This window comes from Protopterus annectens, chromosome 2.part2 (assembly GCF_019279795.1).
Source record: "Protopterus annectens isolate FY-2018-M chromosome 2.part2, PAN1.0, whole genome shotgun sequence".
Lineage (NCBI taxonomy): Eukaryota > Metazoa > Chordata > Ceratodontiformes > Protopteridae > Protopterus > Protopterus annectens.
In genome coordinates, this window is record NC_056730.1 from 1,029,752,649 (window position 1) to 1,029,770,716 (window position 18,068).

Sequence of the window (18,068 nt, forward strand, 5' to 3'; positions counted from 1 at the left end):
TAATGGAAATGCATTATTTCTGTTTAGGATTTAATGTATTTACCCCTATAATGTTGTTGGCTTCCAATGAAAGTAAGTGAATCTGAATTCATATTTACATTTTTGCAGAGTATTGTCTGTTGTGTATTCTGCTTGGGAAGTGTGGGGTAGTTTCTGACTAAAGAGTATTTCTGTACATCTTTGCTGCACAACTACATCAAAAGTATTAATCTGTTGTCTTTTATTTGCAAGTTCAGATTATGAGTGAGTTTTTTATGTGTACTGAAAAATCGTCTAAAGTTTATTATGCATTTTAGTACATTAGCTAATCTTATAGTATAACCTAAAAATGTTCTGTATATACTTAGTAGACAGTTAAACATTAGATCTGAGCTGGATAGGATGATATAATCTCAATACGGAGTGAGCTGATTGTTAAGTGATCTGTTGCTAATTTTTAAGATGAAAAAGAGTAATGATCCTAAAACAGACCCTTGTGGGGCACTGGGTTGTATTTACCAGTTTGTTACTATTTTCTATGATAACTATAAAAGTTCAACTTGTCTGCTATGTGGAGAACTATTGTACTGCTTCTCCTAAACTGAATCAATTTAAACTCTCCAGAAGAAGGATATGACTGATTATTTCAAAAGCCCATTTAAGAGATATGAATAGAGAACCAGCCAAATAATACTTCACCATGGTTTCATAGATTTGTGCTATTGCTGTATAGATAGCAGTCATTGTATTTTACACTGGTATGATGCTTCTGTTTTTTTTTAATCTAAGAGATTGCTGATGTGTTTTAAAAGATGTTTGTAAAGTATAGTTTTAAGTGACTTAGTGAGTAGGCATAGGTTAGAAATAGGTCAGAAGTCTTAGGGTTTTTTTTCAAGTGTAGTAGACTGGTGATAGTAGCTATGGAGATGGATTTTCAGTTGTAGAGTCAGGTTCATAAAGTTATTCTTATGTGATATATGTGGATGAGGTGTCAGCAATGAATAGCATGCCTACTTTTACAAAACTAGTGTGTAGAGTAGGGTCCCTATTATAACAACAAAAAAGCAATCTGTCAAATGGTTAAAAAGTCAAATATTCCAGACCTTGAAATTGGACTTGTGGGGGGCTGCACCCCCCCACACCCCCCGCTAATTATATATACCAACTCCAATATAGCACTACAGTGAGGAAAGGACAAATTAACTGATCTTCACTGTACCGCAATCTCAAAAAACTGATCTTGAGGTCCAGAATATTTGACTTTTCAGCCGTTCGACAGATTGCCTTTTCGTTCATCTAATAGGGACCCGTGGAGTATAGGAGTCTTGTTTTTATCAGTGTCAAAACATTTTTAAGGATTTGTTAAATCTGCAAATCAGATACTTCTAAAGATTTTGCTATGATTAGGATAGGATATTGTAGTTATGTTAAAAATCTGTCTGTGGAAGAATGGGGGTTTGGGTTATAAATGTCCATAATATTGTCAGGCAAACATTTGCTTACAATGGAAGATGAGATTTCTTTATTATCAAGGTTATTTTTTTATTGCCTTTAGGAATTCCCCAAATGTTTTGATTTGCTTAAAAAGAAATTTCCATTGGTTTGAATGTAGGACTGAATTTTGCAGTATCTGCAATGGCCCTACTCATCCCTTTTGGGTTCAGGCATTTCCTGTTTTTATCTCAATGTAGTGGTTTCACTTTTCAGTTATATCAGTCTAGCTATTTGCTTGAGCAAATCTATATTTTGTTGAACATTACATGTGCTGATAGTTTTGTCGCATTTCTTAGTTTTGTGGAAAGTAGTCAAATTCAGACAGAAACTCCCAGGTTATAAAAGGTGTATAGAGCTGATATTGGGTCATTGTTTGTTTGTATTTGTGTCAGTCAATATATCTAGTTCTATTAAGACAATGTTCTCTGCAACACTTGATATGATTCTAATTTGTTTAAACATGGTGGGTAGTTAAATGATAAGATGAGTACTTAGGCTTGTGATGCCCGTGCCCTGGCCCAGCAATCAAGGAGCCTCACTCCTCACCACTAACACCAGTGAGGGGCATCTCATATAGGAGGAAAGGATAGCAAACACACACACAGTAAAGTGCAATTTCCCTTAAGAGCACACAGAGAACGCAGTCACTCTGAGGCTGGTTGCTCCCTTGCTCTTTAGGTCCCCAATAAGACTCCCCACTGGCACAGCTATAGGGTTCAGCTCTTAGCATAGTGGGCAAGCTAAAACCTCCAGCACCCTCTCTGTCCAACCAGTGCTTCATGTCCCTGCCCAAGTAGCTGACACACAAACTTTCAGAAGAGTTTATACAACCACACAGACACTCCTGGGGAAGGCTGGCACAGGTTCTCTAGCTGTGCCCTTTTCTCCTGACTATACAGTAGTACCAGCTGCCACCACCCACTAATATTTATCAGCTAATCAAAGGCCCTTAAAAGGATGTCCAATTATTACTATGCAATATTATTTTACCAAAGGCATGCAAGTACTCTAAAGTACTTAAATTATCTCTACAAAAACAGCCACAGTTGGAGGGGTTTAAAAATATTTAATAACAAATAGTCAAAACACAACAATATTATTACTACACAGGACTAGTCAAGAGTTCAGAGATCACAAATACTTAAAATAATTCAGTAGTACATTTTTGACATCACAGAAAATCACTTAGTCTAACCTTTCTAGTTTCTAGCTATTTCTAAGAGAAAACACAAGTCTAAGATAAACTTACATATAGAGCAAGACAGTGCTGGTGAGTTGGATGGTCAAGACAAAAATGCTTAATGCTCTCTGATTCTCTCTGTTTTTAAATTCACATTCCTGGTTCACATTACCTCATTCTTCACACTTCCCTGGGTTCCCAGGCTAACAGAACTTACATTTACATTCTTCAACTCTGGGCAGAAACCAGAGCAGTAAAGGACATTTATGCATACAAATTCTGGCCATTAACTCTGGCTTTAAAACAATAGGCAGGATGTCTCACTCTAGACTTACTGACTCCGAGTTTTAACATCAAAGGGTCACAACATGCTTTACTTGGTCACTAGAGTGCACTGCTGATACATTTTTTCCAGTTCCACGTGTAACACTATTTTTACCATTTAAGACAACAAGCCTGTCTGTGGCTTACATTAATATTAGAGATGACAGAATTATCTACAAAAATATATCTGGCTAGGCTGGCAGCCTTCACCTATTTTCACCCAATCTTCACAAGGCTGTTTGGGAGAACTGCACTGTCATCATAAAAGCTGGTGATTTATCTCTCAACCAGATTTAGGAGCAAGGCAAATTAGTTATGGAAAAATCCCATAATAGAGACACGTTTTAAATGCTAGCACTAGTAATGTAGAACTTCTTGAAATGATTTCCAGTTTACAGAGGGACAGAGCAGATGGCTTAGAAACAATTAAGGGTATTACACCATATGTTTGATAATAACAATTAACAATGTTATATGTGAGTTGGGGTAGGCCCTTGTTATTTGTGTGCTATATCAGTGAGACTGTTTAGTACAAATATTCTGATGAGCTACATTTTAAAACTTACAATACTTATATAAAGTGCTTTGATAATGTGACCAACAATTAACTAAACAAGCTAAGTTAACTTCTTAATGAACCAATGTAAGAATTTCATTAAGAATGCCATTACCACATGATAGAACTATTACTTTTGTTTATCCTTTGTTGACCAGTTAGGCCTCATTAGGCTAGTAGCCTCTTTTCAGGGGAGAACTGAGGTAGTATTTATACTTCTGGGTGAAATTTGGCCAGATGCATTGAGGAATTTTCCTTACTCTTCATGATAGGTGCCATGGGATCTTTTACACCCACCTGACTTACCAGCAACTTAAGTAGATGATGTGATGATTGGGGAGAGACAGATGAAGGCTGCCAGCCTGGTCAAATAGAATTTAATACATAATTCTATCAATTTGTATAAATAAATGTAAAATGCAGGCGTATGTTTTTAAATGAAAGAAAAACACTGTAAAATGTAAACTTCAAGATTGTTACAACATTGCCCCCTTGCTGTAAAGAAAAAACTAAGTCAAGCCTTTCAAATATGTCTTTTGAAATTGAAAAGATTTTATGACATTCTTTGATCTTTAAAGTTGGTTCTGGTCAGGCTGGCTGGAGACATTCTGCCTATTGTGTTAACTAAGGACTAATTGCTAGCGTGTATATGTGAAATGCCTTTTAGTATTGTATTCTCCTGTGCAGTTGTTAGCTTGCTAAATAATGCAGTTTCTATTAGCCTGGGAACTCAGAGCAAGTGTCAAGATGATGCAATACGAATACTGGGAACACCTATGTGTCAACATGATGTAATCTGGGGAGGACCCAGAGACATGTTTGTTAGTGATGTTTTATAAACTATGTCTCAGAGAGAGACTTTAAAGCATTTTGACTTTGGACATCTAACCCAGCACTGCTTATGCTCTTTATTTATGTAAGTAGGATTGTAGCATTGTGTTTTCTCTTAAGATTAGCTAAAGATTAGAAAGTTAGATTGTCTTTTTCTGTGTAATCAAATCTTTCCTATGATATTATTTTAAGTTTCTGTGTGATCTCTGAACTCTTAGATATCTCTGTGGTGTCGTAGTTTTGTCTTGTGTTTTAATTATTTATTATTAAAATATTTTTAAAACCTTCTACCTGTGGCTGCTGCAGTAGCGTTGTCGCCTCACAGTAAGATGCTGTCCGGTTCAATTCTCAGCTAGAGCGTCTTCTGCGTGGAGACATACGTGAATGGGCGTACCTTCATTGAAGGTTGTGCATCAGAGCTGGTAACACGGCATGTAAAAATCAACTACCAATCATTAGCTGACCAAAGTTCTGCTGTGGTGACCCCTAACCGGGAAAAGCTGAAAGACACAACAACAACAACAACCTGTGCCTGCTTTGTGTAGAGATAAGCTCTAGAATACATTGCATATTTATAGAGGTTATTGTAATAGGCCACTCTAAAGTAAGCCTTGACTGTTAGTCATACTACCATTGGATAATAATATTGCACAGTAATAATTGGACACCCTTTTAAGGGCCTTTTAGTAGCTGATATTATTAACTGGGTGGTGGCAGTAATTACTACCATATAGTCTGGGTAAATGGGCACAGCTGGAGAATCTGTATCAGCCTTTCCTAGGAGTATCTGTGAAGTTGTATACATACTTATCTCAAAGTGTGTGTGTGTTGTGTCAGATATTTGGCAGGGACACGAAGCACTGGTTGGACAGAGAGGGTACTGAAGGTTCTAGTTTGCCCAGTTAGGCTGAGACCTGGACCCTATAGCTGTGCCAGTGGGGAGTCTTATTGGGGATCTTGTGAGCAAGGGAGCAGCCAGACCCAGACTGACTGTGATCTCTGTGTGCACTTAACGGAAATTGTACTTTACTGTGTGTATTAGTTATCCTTTCCACTTCTAGGAGATGACCTCCCTGGTGTTAGTGATGAGGATTGAGACTCCTTGATTACTGGGCCAGGACACGGTCATCACAGATGGGCTCTTGGTTTAACATTTTATCCAAAGGACAGCATACAGAGGAGTGCAAACCCCCCTTATGCTGCACTGAAGTGTCAGTAGTCAATCTACCTGGTGTGGGAGTAGAATCCACAGCCTTCTGCACCAGATGTGAGTGTGCTACATGTTACACCATTAAAACATTTGTAAATATAAAAAATAATCACATAGCACAGGAGACCTTCCTGAATTCAACTTTATTCTCCATGACAGTTCTTTGAATTACAAGTTAGTCTCCCAGCTTCTACCCCTCGACCTATTGTTGTCCTTCTGCAAAACATTTCTTTTTAAAAACAATACAACCTTTTGCATGCTTACTCAAATCATTTTTCAGCTTAGTTCTATACATACACAGTCAGATCATTGTCAAATGCACCACTAAGCAGGATGATGGAACAGCCCACCTGCCATACCGTACCTTATTACTAGGCTGTTTCTCCCTAATTACTATAAAACACTGTTCAAACCTGTCAGTTTGTATACTATTTACTTTTTTTTGCTTTTACAATGAACACAGATATTTGGATTTAATTTAAAGCTATTTCAAATTTTACACCAAAAACACCGACCGTCGTTTGATAACCAGTCTCTTACTGAAAACAGATTTATCATAGTAACAGTGAACTTCTCCTCCACTGAAACTGCATCTAACAGCCCATTAAACTACAAGGAACATGTTGGAACTCATAGCCTAATAATATATATTGGAGCACTAATTAGCAACTATGTGAACAGTGCAGGAATTCAAAAGACAAATGTGCAGTGTACAGTGTATTTGTTAACACTTTGGAATAGCCCACTGAATGTATCCATCTCTTTTCAGGGGCAGCCCAGGCCCAGAGTACTGGCTTGTGAAGTTTCTTGGACAGGGACACATAGAAGACAAATGATAGCTGAGGAAATCAAAACCTGCACTGCAGAAGCAGCTCATACCTTTACTCATCTGCACTAAGTTCCAGCAGACTCTTTTAGCCCAATGCAATGCATTCACAACAATGTGCCCGATGCACTAAAAAAACACAAGCTTTATTAAAAATGTATTCATGGTGACTTTACGTTTTCCAGTTCACTCACAACCAAATAATAACACACTGTCAGCAGTCAACAAAACAAGGAAACCAAGGATCATACCTAATGAACATGGCAGACACACACACACACACACACACACACACACACACACACACACACACACACACACACACACACACACACACACACACACACACCTCTGCATCACATCAACACCCAATCTGTAAAAGCACAATTAAATCCCTGTGGCAGCAAATCAAAACACCCACAGCACAGCTAAATCCTCTTGGCATTGCAGTTACTCTGGCAGCGTTGAAAATGACTTGTGCTGCTTTTCATGTTTCTCTCCTTGGCTCAGATTGAACACCTGAAACAGACTTGATACTTGTTTCTTTCCCACTAGCTCAAATAAGAGACTTGAGTTTTTTTTTTTTTTTTTTTGTTAAGGTCGGAATAGCAGAGCAGGTAGGTTTTCCTTTTTTCTTTGTTGACCAGGTTGGGCCCCCTAGCCACCATTGAGTTATGGTCAGCTGCCTTGTTAGTCTTGTGCTGGATCTCCCCCTGTATGTATATGATGTAAATGTTCATAAATCATTTCTCTAAGGCATATTTCTTTTGTCCCAAAAGTAGGAAGCATCGCAGGATATGCAGTAGCACTAAACAAACCACAGCCCTACTTCCACAATTCACTTTCAGACATTTAGTCCGTGCTTGGGATATGACCAAAGCCTTATTTTTTGTCACATTAATCTAGGGACACTGATGCCATGTCCCACATCTATGTTTAGCTACCCCCTTGAATTGTATGTCAGCAGATGTGGAATGGGGCATTTCAAAATACCTCTTTTTTCTGAATTCTAAGAGCTTTTAAAATAAAATAAAGTGTAGCACTCAATATTTCTCCCAGTTTTTCCACCTGAGCAAAAATACTCCATTGATTAGAAATAATATTCTTGATAGATCCAGAGATGTTGTTATAAGTCAAGACCACAGCTTTGCCGAAAGTCTCAGTATCACTACTATAATTATTAGTCATAGTGCAATTGTCCCATAATATGGGATGGTACATAGATGACCCTCCTGCTAGAAGTTTGTACTTATTATTCCCCACATGATCTTGAGTGACCTGTAATACAAAATATATTAATCAACTTTTTAATCTCTGGTAACAAAAAAAAATGGTCTCCTCAGAAACAACTCTGGACAGTTGAACAAACTGTCCATTATTGAAAGATCGTTTTGGTTTTACAGGACAACTCTCAAAATTCAATGATGCTTATGAAAATGCAGGTTTCCTGTGACTATTGGACAAAGGCCTTTGAGTATACCCACCCTTAATAAATCAGACATCCAATTAATTAGTACTATCAAAGGAATAGCCATGGCGTCAAATGCAAAAGCACTCATTCTGCAACTGAAAAACTGTCTAAAACCCATTCAACAGCAATCCACTACTTGCTCACAGCAAAACATCTGTCAACTAAAAAGTCTTATCTGTAGATCCAAGATGATCTTCTGGACAGCACTAAACATGAGGGTCTGGCAATACGCTATCTATTTGCATAGTGATCCATTTGTTAGAAGTATTCTTTCCTTTATGAGTGATATTTTTGCAGACAACTGTGCTTTAGTCTTGTACATCACAGAGAATAACTGCTAATTTGGCACAGCCTGAGATTACAGTGTGCGTGAAGTATTGGTATGCTACAATGTAACAATTCAGGGTGGTACAATATAACAATAGAAGTAAGGAAATTAACTGATTGGAAGTATTTGTATATTGTTAAAATAAAAGTCTCATTACATGCATTCAAGAACCTAATGTTTTGCCTACTTAGTACTGTTTTGCATAGTAAAAATACAGACTGCATGCTATAAATTATAAAAGGAAAATATCAAATGTACCACAATGCTCCAGCATTAAGGGCAAAACACTGATCTTCTAACTACAGACACTGGTGAATAACAGAAGTAGTTTACAAGTCTGTTAAAAGGTTTTTGATGCAAGTTAGTACTACTGGATTGCAGTGATAACTTTGACACCTCACAGAAAGCGTAGGGAATTAAGAGATCTATTAGTCTGTCAGCACTTGAAGGACTTCAAATAGTCAACCTTTGAAATGCCTGTTCTTCAGCTACTTTGTTTTGCTGATGATTTACAACTGCTATAAATGCCAGGTTTTAAATGACTTGTTTATATACTCAGAAAGTTGCTAAAATAAAAACTTTGTATTAGTGATTATTTTCTGAATGATACAACACCTGTTGTTTGATGACAACTAGACAGTACTCCTAACAAACAGGAAAAAGGACATGAAGTTGGTGAACAAAAAAAAAACAAGAATAATTGTGAAACTAATTCATTAGCAGTTACCCTAATTCCCAGGAATTTACCTGAAACAGCATCTTAAGACTAACAGATGTGCATCTTGAAGAAGTGAAAGGAAGCAATGGAAGTTTACTTTGCAGGAAGGAGAAATCAAAGTTTATACCTTGAGTAAATGAAAGAAGTAATGGAGGTTCATCCTGCTGGAAACAGAAATGGAGTTTTATTTTTTTTAAGTAGATGGAACATGCACATATGCACGCATATTGTAAGGTATACAAACACACACAAACACACACACACACACACACACACACACACACACACACACACACACACACACACACACACACACACACACACACACACACCTCTGCATCACTTCACTACCCAAGTTCTTATAGCTAGCACAGTTAAATCTTTGCTACAGCAAACCGATATACCACACAGTAGAGCTAAATACTCTTGCCATTTTAGTTACTCTGTCACCACTTAAAAAGACTTGAGTTACTTCTCTCGCATTGGCTCCGAATGAACCACTGAAAAAGATTGGCACTTGCTTCTCTTCCATTTGCTCAGATACGAGACTTGAGCTGCTCAGAGTAGCAAAGCGTTTGTTTTATTTTTTTGTTTGTTTATAAATGTTCATAAATCCTTTCTCTATGACACCTCTCTGTAGTCCCAAAATAGAATGCATCCCAGGATGTGCAACAGTACTAAACAAGCCACAGCCCTACTTCCACAATTCATTCTCCCACATTTAGTCCATGCTTGGGCTATGGTCAAACTCATACCTTTTTTTGTTACATTAATCTAGGAGCACCAATGTCACATCCCACAACTACTTTTAACTACCTCTTTGGATGTCCTGTCAACAGATGTGGACTAGAAAATTTCAAAATATCTTTTTTTCTTAATTCTATGATCTTTTAAAAATAAAATAAGGTGCTTCAAAATAAAATAATAAATAAATAAATAACTCCCAAATGCTAAAAGTGGTCTGTCACAAAAACAGTCAATATTGGCAGAAAAAAGACAGAAAATCCACCTGAGGATGGCCAAACAACGAAATCCACAAGTATTCCAATTAAAATGTAGTCCTTTAATACAAATAAAACTTTGACTTGAAAATAAAATGAAAAATAAAAAGCTCAAAACTGTCCCTTGAAGATATCCAATAAGTGTTTTGACTGTTGTCTTCCTCAGATCATATAAGACACTAGGGACTTCGATTTCCTTTTATATATGAAATGCTGTACTGTTTAACCAATCACCATTGATGAATACTTGGCAATTTACAGTTTTTTCATATAGATGGTGCAATAGTTTTGTTTTTATATACTTCTTCTGTTCTTAAAAATGAAAATAACTATCATCATTATATTCTCTGCATTCCTTGATATAATGATGTATTCCTTTTATTAATAAAAATATGAAGAAGATGATACTGATCAAAAAATGGGCAATGAAATATCCTTTGACAAAAGCTGAAAAATGACTTTGGTCTCAGTCAAATAATGCTCACATAGTATTGTCTTTGTCAGTTAACTTTAAAGTTGTGAATTTGTAGATGGCATAATGGATTAACTATACTTTACATCTTCTGTTCTTTAAAACAGGTTTAAGGGGGACTATACTATTTAAACGAGGGGGTTGATCTGCACTCAGGTTAATAATCCATTTTGTTTCTTTCAGCTCCGTCAAAGTCTCAATGTCCCGTTTGCGTGGACCAGAGAAAGCTCTATCAATGACTTTAAATAGAAACTTGCGATTTTTATTAATAGCAACATGTTGTGCCAACACATTATGTATTTCCTTTTTCTTAAAATCCATTTGATGTCTCTGTACCCTTCTTTTGAAGCATTGGTTAGTTTTTCCTATATAGAATGATGTACAAACCTCACAGGTAGCTAAATATGCAACATCCGAGGTTTTACATGTTGCTTTGATGTTAAAAATTTTGTTAAAAATGTTAAAAATATAGTCTTTCCCTGTAACCGGATGTGTAAAGTGGTTACTGTCATCTATCACAACAGATATTACAATTCCCACATTTTATTGTTCCTTTCCATCCTATTATTGTATTTGGTGTCTGGATGTTAGTACATAATAATCTTTTCGTATTTTTCTTTTGATACTTGTGGATTTCGTTGTTTGGCCACCCTTGGGTGGATTTTCTGTCTTTTTTCTGCCAATAAAAATAAAATAAGGTTCTTAAAAATAAAATAAGGTGCAGCACCCAATATTTCTAGCAGTCTTTCCATATGAACAAAAATACTGCAATGATTAGAAATAACATTCTTGATAGATCTGGTAACATTTTTGTAAACCAAGACAATAGCTTTGCCAATGATCTGAGGATCTCTACTATAATTATTAGGTATAGTACAATTGTCTCAGAGATGTCCCTTCTGCTAGAATATTGCACTATTCCCCACAAGATCTTCTGGGTATCCACTAATATGAAACATAACAATCAACTTGTAAACCTCTGCTAAAAAAATGTCCAAAGAAACATCTCTGGATAGTTGAACAAATCGTTTCTTATCCACACTTCATTTTGGATTTACGAGATGACAACTTTCAAAATGTAAACATACATTTGAAAATGCAGACTTCCTATAAATATTGGACAGATGTTTTTGAGTATACATATTCTTAATAAAACAGGCATTCAAATAATCAGTATAATTAATGGAATGATGGTGGAGTGAAATGCAAAAGCATTCAATCTGCTATTCAAAAATATCAAAAATTCATTCATCAGTAATTTGTTGCTTTCTCATGGCGAATAAAAAAAATAAATCTATCATTCAAAAAAATATTATCTGTAAATCTTCAGATGACCTGTGGGAGAGCATGAAGCTTGATCTATTTGCATAGTGATCCATTTCTTAAAAGTATTCTTTTCTTTATATTTGATATTTTCACAGACAACAGTGCTTTAGTCTTTTGCATCATAAAGAATAACTGCTAATTTGGCATACCCGGGGATTACAGTGTGTGTGTGAAGTATTAGTATGCAACAGTGTAAAAAATCAATGAGCTACAATACAACAACAGAAGTAAGGAAATTAAATGATTGCAAATATTAGTAGATCATTAAAAATAAAAGCTCATTACATGCATTCAAGAACCATATGATTTGCCTATTTAATACTGTTTTGCATTGTAAAATACAGACTGCATGATATAAATTATAAAAGGAAAATACCAAATACACCACGATACTCCAGCATTAAGGACAAAGCACTATCTCCGCACTGCAGATGCTGGTGAATAACAGAAATAGTTTTCATGCCTGTTGAAATATTTTTTAAGTAAGTTAGTGCTACTGAATTACAGTGATAACTTTGACACCTCACATATAGTGTAGGGACTGGGGAAATGTATCAGTACTAGAAGGACTTAAAATAGTCAGCCTTGGAAAAGCCCATGGTCCAACTACTTTACTGTGCTGATGATTTACAACCACTATAAATAGGATAGAGCAGTTCTTAGACATCACAATTATAGAGATTTACACAAAAAGTAAAATGCAGAGAAGCTGAATAAGATGCCTGGGCTCCCAGTACTGCCTGTTTATATACATGAGAGTTAAAAATTATGTTGATTCCCAATGTCTAGTATGACTCATATAAATGAGTCATTGGATGGATTCTGGGAGCAAGACATCCAAACAGTAAGGCAAGATTATACTAGTATGGTAGGTACCATGTAGAAAAGTATTTTAATTTATAATAAGAAGCACATATAGTGATTTTGATACATTAAAATATATAAAAAAACAAAGATTCTTTGAAAATGCACATTTTTTTCTAGGGTATAGTTTTCCTTTAAGGCATAATTTTCATAAGTTATATTTAACAATGAAGTCAAATGCTTACTGTGTAAGTAACTATGATGTCTAACATGTTACTGTATCAATTTTCTATGATTGTCACTGTAGTGGATTCTACATCACCAAAATAGATCAAAGCAGTATAAAAATTGAAGACATCATATAAATCCCATTAGTGATCTTTTCAGTTTCATCTCTCATCATAACCTATGCAATTAGCTAGGACTTTCAGTGTTGCTAAATATGCATTAATGAGACTGGTTATAGGAACGTTATGATGTAAAAACAACAATGATGGTTTATCATGATATCTTTCAAATTTCTGCGGTTAGAGTGGTCAGCTTTGGCAAATACATATATTTTACTATTTATTGCATAATTAGCAAAGTGGAGTTTTTCCTTAGCTACTGTAAATCTTTTTCCAGTTGGAGGTAAAAGAACCCTTGCCATCCATTGCCATAGTAGCATTGAATGAATAGAATATGCACCTTAAAAAACCTTGAACAGGTTTGAAAAAATGAGATAAATAAAACTTTAGAGGACAATTGCCATTTCTATGAGCTTTATTGATGAATGATTTCAACAGTTAGTACTGATTTCTTCAGATCCAAATACTTAAATCTAGTCACCAGAATGTATACATAAGTATGTGTTGGAAAGAAGTGATAAATTCATCATCACTGGAGCTTGTCTGAACCAATGGTATGTGAAGAAAGAACAAAACTATTCATGCCAGATCAAAGGTCCAGTTACAGACCACTGATTGGACAGCTTGGGAAGGATCCTGATATGGTGACTTAGGGGATGATATATCCAATCTCATGGGAGAATGGAACTAACCTGCAAATGAACTGCCAGTCATCCCTAATTTGTATATAGGCTTTGGAGTTGGACAGTGCATGCAGGTAAAGGAAGATCATTTGTTGTACCGTCATTTGCCACAAAGAATTGTATATTGAGCATATGCCTAGTTTTACAGGGCTATGCAACTTGTTTTGTCAAATAAAGATTCAGCCTGATAAACACATCTCCTGTGCTTGCTTTTGCAGGGTTGTCTTTCTAATTATCTGCATCCGCATATGATATATACCACTGAAAGAGAAATACAGTTAAGACCACAGTCCAAAAACTACCAATTTCCTTGAAGTTTAGCTCTCAGTTTTACAGAGCTGCTATTGAGTACTTCAGTTCTACCTGTTGACCTGATAAATATGGTGTGATGACCCACCACTGGATGGGTAATCGAGAAGCCTCAATCCTCACCAATAGCATCAGTGGGGGATATGCATTGGGAGTATGACAAGTTATACACACATTATTATCAGATGCAGCTCTCTGCGTATACTGCTATTTCCCTTAAGAGCACACAGAGACCAGAGTCAGTCTGGGACTGGTTTCTCCCTCTTTCTCCAAATCCCCAGTAAGACTCCCCACAGGTGCAGCTATGGAGCTGAGATTGCAGCTGACTGGCCAAGCCAAGATCTCCAACACTCTCATGTCCAACTAGTGCTTCACGTCCCTGACCAAGTAGCTGGCACACACACACATACACACACACACTCACACACACACACACACACACACACACACACACACACACACACACACACACACACACACTCAGAGATTTGTTATACACACACACACACACACACACACACCTGGGAAAGGCCGGCACAAGTTTACTAGCTATGCCCCCTTCTGCCCAGACTATAAGGTAGTTATTAGTGCCACTAACCAGCTCCTCATCAGCTACTTTAAGGCCCTTTATAAAGGGTGTTCAATTGCACTGTGTAATGTTACCATCAATACAAATGGCATTTTGACTAAGAGCGAGGCTCTTAGGATTGGCCCACAATGTCACCAAGTAGATATGCAAGTACTCTCAGAAATTAGATATGTCTAGAGAGATCAGCCACAATGAACGGTTTACATGTATTAAATAATAAATAATAATAGAACAAGACAATGCCAAATGTATATTTTCAGTATCATCAGAGTTCAAAATCACAGGAAATATTTAAAACCACATTGTAGGACAGTCTCAAATAAAGAAAGAAAATATCTAAGCTAAGCTTTGCTATATTCCTGACTATATCTAAGAGAATTACTATACCCTAATACACTTAATTAGAGCAGCAATGCAGATGTGATAAATGGATCTTCCCTAGTTGATGTTTCAGGTCAAGGCAGAATACAGAATGCAGAGTCTTTCTCAGAAAGTTCTTAAATTAATATCTCAAACATTGATGGGTTAGCTTGCAGAATGACATCATTTCTTGTCATTTGACCCTTTCCCAGGAAAACCCTCACTACTGAAAGCTAAAAATATTTACCATCTACCTTTGAAAATATATACACAAGGGCTTTTCCTCAGATCTTTGCAGATCCTGGAAGTCATAAAACTATAAAACACCTCCAAGACAATACAGAAAACTTGTCAGCACAGGCATTGTGTCTGTCGCTGCACTGAAACTGAAAAATAACATTTTTTTTATGGTCCAGCCATAAAGTAATTTAATTTCAGCTATTTTTCTGAAGTTTTACAAGTTAACCTTCTGTATTCTAGTTTCCCCTGTTAAAATGCATACATTTAAACAGTTAAAATAGTGTATGTACATTTCTGTTCTATTCTAGTAGGGCATGCTTTGGTTACATTTTAAGCACTTTGCAAAAACCTTTTTAAGACACACTTCTATAGCAGGAGTTTGATATACACCTGACATACAGTTCTAATACGTTTGTAGCACAAGCATCTTATATGAATCATGTTGATATTCACAAATGACATATAATTATTTACAAAATTCCAGACAGCTGTGCTGGCAGTATCTCCCTTTGTCACACAAGAAGTAAACCTTAGAAATAGACCGAAATCCAAAGTTATAATACACAGCTGGCTCTGGCTTAGAGTTTATGAAAAGGTGCTATTGTTCTCTTCTACACCCTGGTACATTTCATGTCAATGTTAAACCTTAAATTAAAAATGTATAAGTAGATTTTTATGTATTTTATGCAAACCACTCATCTTAGAATATCTGTTGTTCTGTCAATATATTATGGGGAAGGAATAAACTGAGTTTTGAACATAATTAAATATTCTTATCAGTTTAGTCAGAAAAAAGCAATTAGTATGATCATGTCAGTGGTTGCTGGTTATATAATTAGCATTAGGATTTTTCTTCCTGAGGCGGAATACATGAGACAGCTTCTCAGTTCTCATGAGGTGTAATTAATTGCTGGTGAAACAAGAAAGAAGTAAAAATAATTTGCAGTGCTTTTGTCTTTTAAGTATAAGGGCTTCCTCAGATCATATGCTTGCACTTCAACCCACTCTCTGTAGAGAGATCAAACAAAAACATGCAAGGTATAAACAGTGGGACCTCTGATTCACTGTATAAGAATATTAACTGTATAAGTCATAGTTATAGTATTGAGGGTGTGGTAAAAGCAATGGTACGTGATTATATGCAGTAAAATGCAGTATCAATGTATGGCTGCTATGGCTACGAGAACTGGAGGAAGTACAAAGTGCAGCCCATGTGCCAATTTCAGAATTAAAACTTGAGTCAGCTTGCCCAATGGTTTGGTTTAGGGCAGGACATGAAATGGACAAAGAGAATTGTTAAAAGCTTAGGGAAATAATGTAAAAAAATGTATTCATCTGAAATGTGGCATCTGTAGCAATATGGCTCCAGATTTTGTTAAATTCAATAGCACAGTGATTAATTGTGGTGTCTGAAGATATTTTAAAATGCTATATCTTATCTTATGTCAAACCTCTACTCCAGCAGTGCTATAGTGGTAATAATGTGTGCTCTTTGTTTACATTTTTCTTTTTTTTCTCCCCTTGCTTTCTTCCAAACAGCAATCCCAGTGCCCCTCTTTCTTCACTGTGTATACTGTCCACTCCAATGTACCCCCTGCCTTCTTTTGATTTAATGACAAGGTAGCAAGAAGCCTAAAGACATCCTGGGTGTTCATGTTATCAAATATCTAGCCATGGGGCGTTCAGTTTTAGCCTACACAGAGTTGTTACCCCAGCATGTGCACTGATGACCTCCAGGTGGTTTGCAATGAATAGACTGTGCTGATTGAGTCCCCTCCTCCACAAGGAAATGATGGTAGTATGCTACTCATCCCTCAGATTTAGGACCTCATGACTGGCTTCCCAGCCTTCACCAAGAAGCTCCATCTGCAATCTCTTTGTGTGCTCGTGCACATGCCTACCTACTGCTCACGGTGGGCATGTCCATCCTGTCTGCTTCTCTGTCCATCACAGAAGCCTCTAATCAATTCTGGTAGACTGGGATGTAGTCAGGGCTTCATCTGTCTCTTTTGCTGGAGTGGCTAAACATTTACTTTTTAACAGTGTATATATGTTACTTTTCTTTTGCTATAAAGTATGAAACAAAATGTCACATCTCCAGAGAGACCCTCCCCCTATGTCACAGTTCCACTCAGAAAGTAAAGTTTGGATACTTCAGAATAATACTTCTTAAATGTCCCATATTTTTCCTATGCCCTCATAAAAAAACGTTTTCACTGTGTGATAAATCACTGAGGATTATAGCCAATCGATAATGCTAGACCTTAGAGATTCATACGTTATTTACTTTTTTATGTTATTTACAATTTGCTTAACTGGGTTGAGCACTGATCACAGTATGACCAGTTTCAGGCTCAGTCTAGATTACATTCAAAATAGAAGTAACAAAAATATAGCTATTACAACTAACATAATCAGAAAAGGCATGTTAAGGCTGTCAGATTTTAAGTGAATTAGGGTAATACTTAAAACTCATCCTTCATTTTGTCCCTTTTCTAAATATTTGGCTTTTTTACTGATTTCTAAGCAAAGAGGCTGAGAGTTATGTTATGTTGAAAATAGTGCTCATTCCCACAAAATAGTGCTATGTTGTTATCCATCTGAAAAAATGAAAATCAATATGATACATCTCCTAATCAGTCAGAAAAGCACTACAGTACCAAATGCTGCTTTCCAGAAATATTTTAAAATACTACTTCTCCATTACTATAAAGTGGAATGCCAAATGCCAGAGCTCTGCACTGCGTCCCAAACAGACATTCAGGAATATAGTTTGTCAGAGCTATTTTGATGAAAATGGGTGTCCCTGTTATTATTATTATTATTATTATTATTATTTATTTTTTTTTTAATTCAACAGAGTACAACATTACAAAGGCTGGTCTCCACAGACATTCTAAAATATTTCATATATGCTTATACATATATATTTTTAATCAAAGGCACATGTCATTTTAAAATCAAGTAACATAGATATATTTCTAAAAAATACCAAGAACATATGAAAGTACCAGTTTGAA